The 12,500-nt window shown below is 32.5% G+C and overlaps 1 long non-coding RNA gene across 1 annotated transcript in view; it reads right to left on the bottom strand.

Moving 5' to 3' along the window:
- The window catches only part of LOC132679414 (uncharacterized), a 180,931-nt gene that overhangs the window by 166,125 nt on the left and 2,306 nt on the right, over window positions 1-12,500 (bottom strand). The gene's annotated exons all lie outside the window — the stretch shown is intronic.

Here is a 12,500-nt window from a genome sequence, read left to right on the forward strand (position 1 = left end):
CTTGAACCTGATCCTGTTAATGACTGGTAGCTCCCTACACTCCCCTTACCACTGCACTACATTATAATGAAATGTACACACGCATATCTGACTCTCCCAAGCCAGGACGATACCTATTTCATTTCTACACCTCTATCACCTACAAAAATGTCTAATAAATGGCAGGCCCTTGGTAAATGTTGACTGAACAAAATTTGAAGCGGGGCTGAGAGTCCCAGCATTAAGCTAATAGTTGTTGTCAGAACTGTAACCTTAGAGTGGTAGGTCAGAGGAAGATGTGCTGTCCCTGTGCTAGCATGATAATGGCACTAGTGGAGATGTCTGTCTCACTCTCTGTTAGGCATCATGTTCACTCCAGCCTTTTAGAGTCATAATAAAGGAAACCTGCTGAAACAGATGTATAGTTTCCTATTAATTCCACTAGATCGTCACCTGAATGGACTAGTTGGCCAGGCTATAACCACTGGATATTGTGACATATTTATTGACCTAAATATGTGCTAGGTGCTTTCCTCACTAGGTGTTTTCCTATCCAGTCCATCACCAGCCCTGGTTATAAATGTAGACTCTGGAGCCAGAATGCCTGGGTTCAAAACCTGGCTCTACCACTGACAAGCAGTGTGACCTTGGGAGAATGATGGTTTCTTTTTGCCTCGGTTTCTACATTGGTGTAACAGAGAAAATCATAGCACCCAATTCACCGGTTTCTTCTAAGTATTGATTGAGTTAAAATATGTGCATACTTAAAATAGCACCATTCAGGCATGATTTATTTATCTATTCTATTCTTTTCTGTTTAACCCCATAGCTAGTATCTTAGATCACTACCACAACCCTTCCTGCCTGGAATGGCCTCCTTGCCTCTAAGGTCCCTTGCTTTAAACTGTCCTCCAAATGACTTCTAGGTTTTATCACTGTTAACTCTGCATTTGCCAGAATTACCTCCAAGAAAACCCATTGATCTATCTTTTGCTTAAAACCTCTCACTGGTCTTTCATCCAAAGTCATCATGCTTCAATGGTCAACCAGATTCTTAATAATTTCCAATATTCAACATGCTCTTCTCACATCTGTAACTTTTCATGTGCCCTGTTCACCAGAAAATGCACCACTGTTAAGACAATTCAATAACTCTCCCCCATGAAACTTTTTCTGGTCCTTTATTTTTTTGATATAATTACCTTTATTTTTTTAATATGATATTTATTGTCAAACTGGTTTCCATACAACACCCAGTGCTCCTCTCCACAGGTGCCCTCCTCAATGCCCATCACCCACCCTCCCCTTCCCTCCCACTCCCCATCAACCTTCAGTTTATTCTCAGTTTTTAAGAATCTCCTATGGTTTGGCTCTCTCCCTCTCTAACTTTCTGATCCTTTAAATTCACACCCTCTTGCCTCACCACTGCAACACTTACTACACTATTTTTGAATTACTAGTTTGTATGTCTCCTTAAAGTGAATTTCTTGGGAGCAAGGTCAATAAATTTTCCATCATTATATTTCAGGTCCCTAAACTCATGATTGGCAATTAAATAAATGATTATTGAATGAATGAATTTGTTCCTGCTTGCTTTTCCTAATGGCTAGCTTAATTATAACATACCGTTACTGCAAGTTGATCCACTATTTGCTTTGATCAAGGTAAATATTAAAAATCCTTAAAGCAAAATTTCATAGAACCTAAAATTATATGCTATCTGGCTTGTCAAGAGTAATTCCTAAGAGCTGGTATAGTGTGACACAGTGGTTCTCAAAGTGTGGGCTCTGGACCAGAAACATCACAATTACCAGGGGACTTGTGAGAAATAGAAAGCTTTGGTCCCCTCTCCAGACATACTGAATCAAAAACTCTGGGGGCAAAGCCCAGAAATCTGTGTCTTAACCATCCCTCAAAGTGATTCTGATGCACTCTCAAGTTTAAAACAAGTCACCAGAGTAATTAAAACAGACTGAAGCCAGACCACCTGGGTTTAGTTACCAACTCCACACATCGCTGACAGGCAGTAGAACATTATGTAACCTCCCTGGGTCTAAGTTTCTTCATTTATAAATTGAGAATGATAATGATTAAAGTTGTTATGATGATTCAATGCGTTAACACACAGTAAGTACTTATCACAGCATTTAATCAGTTAATGATTGTTAGTAAGTATCCCCTGTTATTCTTACAAAATCACTATCCTCATGAAATTTATGCCCTATGAGAATCTAGTTTCATGCTGGTCAATACAACTACTGGAAAGTTTGTGGAGAACCAGAGATGAACAAACAGGACTTCTAGTTCACCAGAGGCCACTTGACTTGCTCTCACAGGTCCACAATTATACATGAGATTTGGTAAACCAAAGAAAAAGTGGAATCTATTTTCTATTCTGATTAACTGGGTCAAGTCTAATAAATGCTGCTTTCGGTTTTTGTAACGTATCTTCTTAGTTTTATAACTTCTCTTTCTGTTATTTAGTTTTGTGCTTGACAGTAGTCACTGCTTATCCAAATGAATACCATCTCCCCAAAAGAAAGACATATGAAGAAAAAAAAACACCCCCAGAATGCAAAATTGTTTAAAAAATATTTAGGCAAGAAAATGTTTTGATGTAGGCAGAATATTTTGAAACACTATTTTCCTAGAAAGTAGAATGCTCATCCATTCTTCCCATTATTAGATTGTGTCCAGCTTCTCAACATCCTCCAAATATTTAATAGCACCTCTATTTGAATTCTTAAAATTAAAGAAATATCATTAGAGCAGCCAAGTGACAAAGTGTACAGGCACAAAATTTTATGGGAAGATGACCAGAAGTATGTCTTGCCTTCGTTACCAGTGAAAAAAATGCATTTACACTTATTTTTGTTTATAATATTATTCAGATTAGGGCCACAGTTTTGTTTCTGTCACTATTATCTTGAGGAGAGATACATTAGCCAAATACATATGCATTCATATACCACAAAAAGGAGCTAAGTTTTAAAATGTGTATGTTCCCTGTAATACACATAAGCAACTATCTTAAGACAATCAGCCTTTCTGGAGTATTTTAAAAAAGCAACTTCTCTAGGACTGGAATAAGCCAATGACCTGACACACAATCCACTGTCCAGCAATTCATAAACTTTTGTTTCAGAAAACTTCAGGTAAGGTATTTCTCAGATTTCTTAGAAATCTTTCCCATTTTTTTTTTTGTCACGTAAACATTTATTTTAGTGATGCCTTAGCACAGTGTAAACTTTATCATTCAAGGAGTTAATATGGACTTGAGGCTTATACTTAAACTATGGAAATTAAATTATTTTGAAGGTATCATAACTAGGATGTGACTGAAAATGAAAACCTTAAAAGTGGCAAATAATCTTGTGATTAATACTGTAAAGAGATGAATAAGGCTACAGTGAAAAAACTCGCTGAACAGCATGTTTAATTTTAGGTATCCAAATTTGAGAAGGGAAATGAAAAAAAGTTTCAAAAATTCAAAACGATTAAGAGAAAAGGTGACAGTAATTAAAGAAGAAAGCTTACAGGATCTCACTTGATAGAACATGGCGAAGCAGTGCTTAGAGGTAGAGATGATAATTTACTGATATTTAAGGAATGTGAACAATGAGAAAGAACATCACTTTCTAAAAATATTGGTACAGTGGGAATAATTAGGGATATTAGAAGGAAATTTTAAGGGAAAAAAGGTAAAAAGAACCCAAGAAGAAAATTGGATGATGATATGAATTTATAGCTTAGGTCTATAACACTAAAACAACCTGTTTCAGTAGTTGACTAATTCACATGTTGGCTGATTTTTGTGTGTATAAATATAGTACAGAGACCATCATACCGTTTTAAATAAAACTAGAGGAGAAATCAGGCCCAACTTTTGAAATCCTGAAATTCACATACAGTAAACATAGAAATAAAATATAAATACCTTGCTTAAAAACACTAAGTTACTATTTCAAAATCCCTGATAATTAGTCTGACAACAGTTCCATATGTTAATATATCAGCATTAAAATTATCTTTAAAAAGTGTCCTCTGACTAGACAGAAAATTCCTATCACTGTGAGAAGAAATCTTGTAAGTTAACTTATTAATAAGGAAACTCTTTGGTATCTCTCCTGAGAGATGTATCAGACTTTACACAAAATGTTGGCACAGAAGTTTCATGCATAGGCTGCCTGATAATAGAGACAATGCAGATAAAGTTAAAAGAGAAATGAATATGGATTCTGAAAACTGGATTCTAGAATGGGTTTGCTCACTTTCCTGGGCGATCTGAAGCAAGCCATCTCCTCTATAAGTCCCTGTTTTTCCACGTCTGTAATGAAAATAGTGATACTTGCCTGCCTAACTTAGAGGGATATATGAATCATTTGGATAAGATGATCTACACCAAATGCTCAATAAGATAAATCTCTAAATAAATAAAATATGTTCAACTTAATTTTTGATAGGAATCTTCCTTTTGAGTAAAAAGATCTTGCAAATAACTGTTAAATAACTGTTATTATTCATCCAAGTTCTTTAGTATCTTAAAATAGAGAAATGAGGTTGTTTTGAACTAAGACATAGCTATTTATTGTATGAATTGCATGGATAAAAGTCATTTTATAGTATTTAATCCTATAATTTCAGTAATTATAAATTATGATTTGTGTATTTAAGATGCTTAAGTGTCTGTTTTATGTTATCTATTGCTACATAACATGTTAGCCCAAAATACTATTTTGTCATATCTCATGATTGTGTGGGTCACAAATTTTGATAGGTCTCAGCTGAGCAATTCTTGTGCTCCATTGGCATCACTGAGGTCATTTGGTAGTATTCTGCCAGTAACTGCTCTGTTCTGGAAGCCCCACATAGCTTCATTTACCCTCCAGAACCTTGATGAGGATGTCTGGAGGGCTGAACTCATTAGCACCACTCTTCCTCTCAGTGTATCCCCACTGCCTCTCCACATGGTTTCTGCAGCATGAACTTCTTACATAAATTGGACCTCTTATATGGCAACTCGGGACTCTAAGAAACCAAGGTGGAACTGCCAGTCCTCTTAAAGTCATGTGCAAGAAATAGCATTGCATTGTTTCCAACATACTCTCTTGATCAAAGCAGTCATAGACCAGCTCAGATTCCAAGAGAGAGAAAATAGACCTATCTCTTGAAGGGACATATGTCAAAGAATATGTGGCCATATTTAACTGCCATGATACATTTTTAAAGAGAACTAAAATATATACATACTTAAAATCTCCTTCACTGAAAATTTTTTCAGGTAAACTGAGAAGACTATAGCTTTAGATTTAGGTAAATATTTCCATTCAACCAAATCAGTATGTTTATAAGTCATTTTATCAGAAATAGTTAAACCAGTTATGTACTTTGTTATGTGTCTTGACTTAGACTAATGTTTAACACTACAAAATTAAAAGAACAGTTCAACTTATTTGATATAGTCAGATGTATGATTAAGCAATGGAATCAGTGGTTATTTATCTTAAATAAACTGTTCAAGTCACCAGAGTCACTCTGCGGGGGCTACACACCTAAATTTACAGGTCTTTTTAAATTTATTAATAGATCTATATGTAGTAATGTTTTAAGTAAGCATATATACTAATAATAAAAATATATAGAATACCAATTGACAATACTATATTTTATATATTAACGAACAATTCTGCATTTTGCTCAAGTGTGAAGGTATTTTCTGACAGTAATTTAGCATATGTTCTTTAATGAGGACTTATCATAGATCTTAATCACTAAATTATTAACTAACATTATCTAGAATTATATGCAAAGGCAACACCGTTGCCTAAGAACATCGTTCTTATTAAAAAGAACATTTTTGAAAAAATTCAGTTAACACAGGGATTGGTGTATTTGTAATATTCCCAGCATAGTCTACTTTCAGCTACAGAGTGTTCATTTGCCCAGAATTCTGTATTACCTCGCACCTTCTCACATCTTTAATTCTATGACTTAACTTTATAATGATCAACCCATGACACTAAGTATCCTGAAATAACATTTCTTTTTCTTAAAAGGAGGTCAAGTAATGCATCATTTTAGCATTACATTTACACTATTAGCTTTCGAAAAATCTATCAAGTATGCATGATAAATGTATACATATATATTTACACACACACACACATTTATTCAGAGGGACAGAAGTGACACTGAAACTCATTGCTTGACAGCTTATAAAATGGCTCTCTTGCGCCCCCTTCCTCAATTTTTTATCTTTTACTTTTGTAATCTTAGAAGAAAAGTAACTTCTACTTTTGTAATCTTGTAATACTATATATAGTATTATATAATACTAAATGTCAAGTATCAATCATTTTATATTTAAGGGGGAGGGGGAAAGAATCTCTATTTTTTAGTGGAATGGTCATTGCCCAAATCTAACATGCGCACTACTATTTCTGACTACATAAGTTTAGACTGTTAATTAATTTGGGTGGTTGAAATAAAAAGAAATAAAAATAGTACTTAAAAATCCATGTACTTTATAAAATTGTATGCATTTATTCAATCAATTACTCATTCAACAAACTACTTATAGGCATTGGACCAGGCACTGGAGATACAAAGGCAAAAACAACATGGTGCTTGTCCTCCTGAGTAAAAAGGCAGAAACAAGAGAATAAAAGGTTCTCCTGTATCCCATATAATGACCATCACTTGTGCAAAGACACAAAGATACAGAGAATGATGGTCTGGGCAACTACAAATGGATGAGAATGAAGAAATATTGAGTATGTGTGCAGGGAAGGGAGTGGCAGTGAAAAGTAGGAACAGTATCACAGATTTTTTTGTATCATGCTAAGAAGGATGGATTTTTTTTCTGCAAGTGATGAAAAGTAATGAATAAATAAACTAGCCATGAGATCCGATTTGTCATATAGAAGTTTCACTCTGGGGGCAGTTTGGAGCAGGAATCAGGAAACTACAACCCACCTGCCAAATCCGTCTGCTGCCTTTTTTGGTAAAAGTTTTATTGGAACATGCCACATCCATCTTTTTACAAGTGTTAATGGCTGCTTTCCAGCTAGAACTACAAAGTTGAATAGTTGCAACAGAGACTATATGGTTGCATAGCCTGAAATATTTACTATCTGGCCCTTTCCAGAAAAGTTTGATCCTGATTTAGAGGACTGAATGGGCAGGGTAAAATTTGAAATTGAAAGAACAAGTAGGGGGGCACCTGAGTGGATCAGTTGGTTAAGTGTCCGACTCTTGGTTTCAGCTCAGGTCAGTGTCTCAAGGCTCATGGGTTCAAGCCCTGCACTGGGCTCTGCACTCGTGGCTGGTGTGGAGCCTGCTTGGGATTCTCTCTCTTCTTCTCTCTGCCCCTCCCTTGATTGTGCTCTCTCTCTCTCTCAAAATAAACATTTTTTTAACAAAAGAAAGAAAACTCAGGAAGTCAAAAATTGTGATGGCCTATACTAAGTGGCAGTGGGAATGAAGACCATGTTTATAGTATAGAATAGTGGGGCTTTTTGACTTAAGTAAGGAATAAAGAGAAATCAAGGATGACTCATAGATTCTTGGCTTATGTCACTGGTTAGACTGTAGTAAAATGGAAGGTAAATGATAGATATTTTATACAGGTTTATTTTAGAGAATATTTAGATGAAAATACCTATTAGGCCCAAATTTTAGGAGAAAGTTCCAGGACATAAGATGTTAGCTAAAGATTGGCTTTGCTGTGGTCATTAAATGAGATGTGTGAGAAGATGTGTTGAGTAAGTAGAAAACCAAAGATGCAGCCCTAGCACATAGGACAAGAAACATTTATGGGGAGGGAAGGAGCTAGTGGGAAGAAGCTGGAGATATGACTCAAATGTTTCTGTTAACAGTCATGTTGTATAAGAAATTTATCTTAAACTTTGTATTCTTTTATAGACAATGGTTTGATATTTTAATATGTAATCATATAGCACAATTAACTCAAGTTCTGTGTAGAAATGAATTAAACTATAAATGACATATAATGTCTTTTGACACCTTTTGAAAGTTGTGCAGATAATTGGTATTAATATAAAACAAGAAAAAAAATTAACTCACAAAGAAATAAAGTATTCTCAATCATGTTGCCAATTCAGAGGTTTTATGGAATATATACCTCACGGTGGGGTTTGGGAAATGAACTAACAACTGTGTCACATCAGAGCTCCACAATGCATAATTATTTCCAGAAGATTTACATTGTAATTATATACATGTTATATAAAAATCTATGTGATAAATGCCATGTTCTAATATGATTCTTTTATGATTGTAAACTCTTGAGGCTTGTCACTAATTTACACACTTCAGATAAAACTATTAATAACATGATATTCTATCAGAGAAGCCTAACATTTAAAAAAGTCTTTAACATCTGAATTTATTACGAACTCACTTTATTTATTTCATATATAATTTTATAATTGTTATTCTAGAACTTTAGAAGTTCAATTTTTAAAACGTTTAATGATTGCCCTGTATTGTACTGTAAAGTGAAAATAGCCATCTATGTGAATCATACTAATAGTGATGATTTATGAAAAGTTAAAGGGCGTTTAGTTGGGAAGATATAAATAATTTCACTTAAGCAGTAAGACAGTGATATAATCAAGGTTAACATAGCATATTCTCTGCCAGTAATTTTATACAAATAAGATTTTGATGAACTGGAACCATCATTTAAACACATTATAATATCTGTATATTATGCTATATAAACTGTAACTAAGATTAAAATAGTCTATTTAATTGTATGAAATTCCTTCTTATCGTACTCTAGTTATTAAATGTGAAAACATGATAGAAGTTATTATGACAGTAGTTTATTTTCTATTCTTATACACACATTATAAATAAACCGATGATTATGACTGATATTAAAGAAACTACAGTTATACATTTTGAAATTGACTCTTTAAAAAATGACCTTTGCTAACTCTGTTATACATGATGACTACATCACCTTGAGACCATGCCGTCAGTTACGTTACTTCTACAAACTGAGGTGGGGTTGGGGAGGTTTATATAAAGAAGAGAATATTGAAATATTTTTTTCAGAGACAAGCTCTTCTATAATTTCATTTTCTGGTTTTCAGAAGTCTTGCATTAAATGAGAACCTCAGTCGATAGCTCCTGCATTTGCCTGTTTCTGGTGTTAATTATCTTTTGTTTGCCCTTGATAATCCTGAGGTTGGTATGCAGATGATATGAAGGCTGCAGAATCATCTCAAAGTGTAAAAAAACAATGGCATTGTCAATTCTGCATCACAACACTTTATAAATTATGAATGTTATCCACATTAAGGAGAGTGGTAGACTTTTAAAATTACTTCCATGAATAGATTAAATTACAAGTATTATTACATTTCATCTTATTAAGTGCATCTTAGTAGTTATTAGAGCAAATGAACATGTTCTCTCAATTACATAATAACATTAGAACTAAAAATTATGCATCAACACTCCCAGATGCATAATGGAGCATTGTATATTAATCACTCTAAACAATATTTTTGAGTTTATATAAAGGCAATTATTACCTATTGAACAATAACATTATTTTATTGGTTTATTAAAATTCAGTTTAAGAACTGCCTCTTTTATAAAAAGCTCTATTTTTATTTTTTTTCAAAGAAACATAAAGTATACAAGTAGTCCAGTTTACTTACATTTGATGATGCTTACTTATCTTACTATGAAATCATAAAATTGTACAATAGAATGGGAAAACCATCACTAAAATGTGATATCCTAGATTACTTATTCATATTATATGAAAACTAATTGAAAATTGTACACTAAAAGTTTTACTTGCCCAATTTGAAAGTTATAGTTCAATATCATAATGAATACTCTAATACATGCATATTAGTGTTATTAGACTTGAAAAACAGAATGACAAGTTATAAATAGAATTATAATCAGCCTAGATTTATAGGATCAATTTTATTTTTACTAGTCTAGGTGATTCATGAGTATCAATTTTCAACAGAAGTATTTTTATATATACTTAACATTCTAAACTCATTTATTCTGTTTATTTTGCTTTAATTAAGGGTCAATGGCTTAAAAGGGATGATTACTGAATATTATAGTAGAACATTACTTCAATGTTAGGAATTAAAACTTTTCCATTTCATAAAATGTTTTGCTTTGATGTTAGAGTCTTATTTATGTCAACGAAGCTTTTATAAATTTAGTTAGAATTGAAGATAACAGTTTCCGATATCAACACCCCTTTGCAGGAATGCACAAAAAACCACCAGTATCTTTAAGTGCGGTGGAAGACAGCAATTAAGTTATTATTAATGTAACAGAATAGTTATTTTTTGAACAGCTATGGAACGTGGACTTCACATTAAGAATACATGGCAAAATGAACTTAACCTGAAATTTGAATCCAAATTTAAAAACAGTAAAGTGAGTTAGTCTTTCACATTGGCATCTTAACCATGTTATTATCATCCTTTTGATTTTGCAGTCACATTATTTACATTATTTATAATAAAAGTAAACTTATGATTTATAAAACAGGAGAAGGGAATTGGTATCTACTGACTAGATAACATTATTTTACTTGTTTATTAAAATGCAATTTAAGATTTACAAAGAAGTATCTTTCAACTATCTGTATTTATATGTATATAGGTATATTTTTTATTTAAACTTCTTACATGAATATGAATTTCTTAATTGTACTTTTTCTAAATAAGGAATGCTTTATTTATAAACTTTCTAATAAGGAGTAAAATGTATAATATTTCATAATAAGAAATATTCTGAGAATATATTGACTACACACATTTAGATATTTTTATTACTGCTGAAAGAGATATGAGCCACTATGATTCATTCACCCAAGTATTTAAGTGAACAACAAAACCATCTCCAAGATATTTTTAGAACATTCATCTTTTTATGCTTCTCTCAAAATGGTATACACAAATTATAGGGCATATAGCACAGCATAACTAAATTTGACTTAATCTGCCTCCAATTCTTTTTTGTTCCCTTCTTGCTTGAGAAGTTTCAGATATGAAAGTGTTAATAATGTCTTTAAAAATTACTTTCATTCAAGAAGAAAAAATTACATAATTTTTTAATCTTTCTAATTCTGTTCTCATAATATGAACTTGGATTTGTTTCTTTAACACCGAATGCTTTTATAAAGACCTGATTTCTTTACTAATGAATTGAAAAAAAAAAAGAAATGACATCAGGTTCCTAGGTAAGTCCTATTAACTAAGTCACACACAATAGTAATACTGTTTCACGTAACAGAAAATAAATATTTGGTTCAGTCTCCTGTATATGTGTTTGGTTTTTTTGTTTTTTTTTAAGCAGTGATTAAGACAGCAGGTAAATAGCACGCAAAAGATTATGCAGCAGTTTGTAATCTGTCTTTCGAGCATCACTGAAAAATTTCTGCTAGGAAATGAAAGCCAGGCATAATTCACTAAAATTACACTGAACGCCTCTTAATCAATAGAGATAAATCTAGTTTTGTTGTTAAATCGATTTTCTCCTTTATAGAGATATATTGTCCTGATTGTTTTAAGAATAATTGTTTCACTAAGGATTTTTATGGTGATTAGGAAAAAGTAAACAAGAGAAAACTTAATGCAGCTCCCTGGCATTGCCAGCATTTCAAGTTAATTTGTTAGAGATAGCAATTGAGATTTATATCATTTTGGGCAATAATGTTTTCCTGAAAGAAATTCAGTGAGGTCGATTTCCTTTCAGAAATAAGCAACCACAGTGTTTGTTTTACTTCTATAAAATTTTCAGGTCTCGCCAATATAAATATTCACTAATGCACACTCTCTCTTCCAGCTTTTATCACTTTCCTTGATTTTTTGGCACAGATCACGTTGAAAAAGTCCAGATAATTTTTTTTTTTGTATTACAAAAATGTTTAGACTAGACTCAGGGACAAAGGTAGACTCCAAGGATTGCTTACAGTGGTGTGGCTGAATTATTTCTTAAACCTAAATGTAAGAGCTGTGTGTGTGCATTCCAGCCAATTTCCAATTTTTACTAAGACACTGTATATTTAAATATTCCATAAACAATTATTCACATGCGATACACTTAGAAACTGAGGATGAAAGAAAAAAACATATTTAAGTAATAAATGATTGTTTTATTTTTCAAAGAACTGAAACAAAAAATATTAAATTTATTTTCCTGAATGGTTTTGGTAAAACCACCAATATAATGCTAGATACATATAAATGGATAATAAATACAAATATAACGATTTAATTCATATATTTGTATATTATCACTTATAGGTACCCTTTATGGAAAGTAAAATATTTATTTTGATGAACAACTTGTAGGATCTTAAATTAGCAAATTAGGTACTCTTGTAAATAATATAATTTCTAAATAACATAGAAGAGCATAATTTTGAAATTTTATTAAAATCTAAAGTTTAATGTGAGATACTCTTTTGGGTCAATAACAATCTCACTGGTATATATGTAAGATAA

Source organism: Panthera onca, chromosome A2, assembly GCF_046562875.1.
Source record: "Panthera onca isolate mPanOnc1 chromosome A2, mPanOnc1 haplotype 2, whole genome shotgun sequence".
NCBI classification, from domain to species: Eukaryota; Metazoa; Chordata; class Mammalia; order Carnivora; family Felidae; genus Panthera; species Panthera onca.